The 1727-nt window shown below is 42.5% G+C and overlaps 1 pseudogene; it reads left to right on the top strand.

Moving 5' to 3' along the window:
• The first annotated feature begins 847 nt into the window (after positions 1–847).
• On the top strand, positions 848–1236 carry LOC107545873 (large ribosomal subunit protein eL28 pseudogene; annotated as a pseudogene).
• Positions 1237–1727: the final 491 nt, after the last annotated feature.

The raw sequence follows: 1727 nt of genomic DNA, 5'->3' as shown, positions 1-1727 counted from the left end.
CTTTTATTTTAAAATATTTTTTTATTGATTTTTAGAGAGGAGAGAGAGTGATAGATAACAAACATCGATGCAAGAAAAACATGGATCGGCTGCCTTCTGTGTTCCAAATGAGAATCAAACCAGAGACCTCCTGGTTCATGGGTTGAGGACACTCAATCACTGAGCCACACCAGCTGGGCCCAGGGGCCATTTTCGATGTGTTCTGCCATCCTTAGTGCTAAATCATTTCACTTCCAGGCACTAAAGGTAAAAGACTGTTGATAGAAATACTCTCTTCTTAAAATCCTTGGTCTTCTGTCTTTCTCCTTCATCTTGCTCCCTCCCTCCCTTACCCTCCCACTTGCCTATCTGTAATGAAGCAAGCTGTGATGTTCTGGGCTGCCATATGGAGAGCTCTTCCTGGCAAGGAACTAAGGGTATCTTCCTGCCAACATCCCAAGAGGACCTGAATCATGTCAACAGCCACAAGAATGAGTTTAAAAGCAAACACTCCCCTCTTTCAAGCCTTGGGAAGATTGCTGCAGCCAGCCAACCCCTTGATTGAAGCCTTGTGAGAGACTCAGAACCAGAAGATTCAGATAACCCATACCCAGTCACTTATGTAATGGTTCTTTTTTTTTTTTTTTAAAGAACCTTGACAAATACACCATTACATGCATGTTCTTAAGATAAACAGTAACTAGTACTAAATTAAGAGATCTTGAAAGTACCATTTATTGTGCAAAACTCCTTCTAAATTCACTTAGTAGTTGGGGGACCATCTGTATCAATGTATTGACTTTATCCAAAAGAAAACAAATTTCTCCCTCTTTCCGTCTTTGGTGCCACAGTAAGAGGAGCTACCTCTATGTCTCCCTACCTGCAATGGATGGTCCAATGGAAGTTTCCTGACTAAGAGGAACAAGCAGACCAATAGCACCAAATCTCAACTCCTTCAGCTACTATGGGTTGATTCACCCCAAAACTGTGGGCGTGGAGCTGGTGTCCCATGGCAAAGGTGTGGTGGTCACCATGAAGCAGAGATCTGACCGGGGACAGCCATCAACAAGCAAGTAGGGCCCACCATCAAGAATGCCTGGAGTCATCCTGAGCAGCATCCTGCACCTTATCTGCAAGATCAAGTCCAGCCCAGATCTGCGCATGGCTGCCAACCCCAGGATCAGCACAACCCTGCACAGCCAGGAGCCCCTGAGAGTGAAGAGGGGGTGCCACCCCTCACCCACCAAGAGCTCCTGAGAACCTCCCCCACCCCCAAAGCAATAAAGGTATCAGCCAGCATTCCCCCCCCCCCCAAAAAAAAAGGAGGAAAAAAGCTAAAGGCAAAAGAAAGGAAAATTTTTCTTATATCTTTTAGAATAAAATTTTAGCTTTGCAACTTAGAGTGAAGCATCAGTCAGTCAGCTGAAGTTAGGCATTTGCCCTTCCACAGAAAGAGAGAGGAGGGTGCCCTCTTCTTGATGAGTATATATCAAAGAGATGTTTCATAGACTTGAGAACCATTCTTGCTTTTAAAGCTGTCAAAAGGCTTACTTAGCTTTTGGAAAGATTTACATATATTTCAAAAAGACAGATTTTTAAAAAAGCTACAATTACAAATTTTGTAAAATACTCTAAAAAAGGGGAAGGTGGAAGTCTCTTCCATTATTTTCAAGTAGAACTAAGCCTCTTATTTTTTATTCATATCGACACTTAGTTTCCTACTTGTGTTATAAAATAGTAATGATACA

The sequence above is a fragment of the Miniopterus natalensis genome, chromosome 2 (genome assembly GCF_054644295.1).
Source record: "Miniopterus natalensis isolate mMinNat1 chromosome 2, mMinNat1.hap1, whole genome shotgun sequence".
NCBI classification, from domain to species: domain Eukaryota; kingdom Metazoa; phylum Chordata; class Mammalia; order Chiroptera; family Miniopteridae; genus Miniopterus; species Miniopterus natalensis.
Note: the sequence above shows the minus strand (reverse complement) of the source record. Positions and strands in the feature narration are given on the sequence as shown.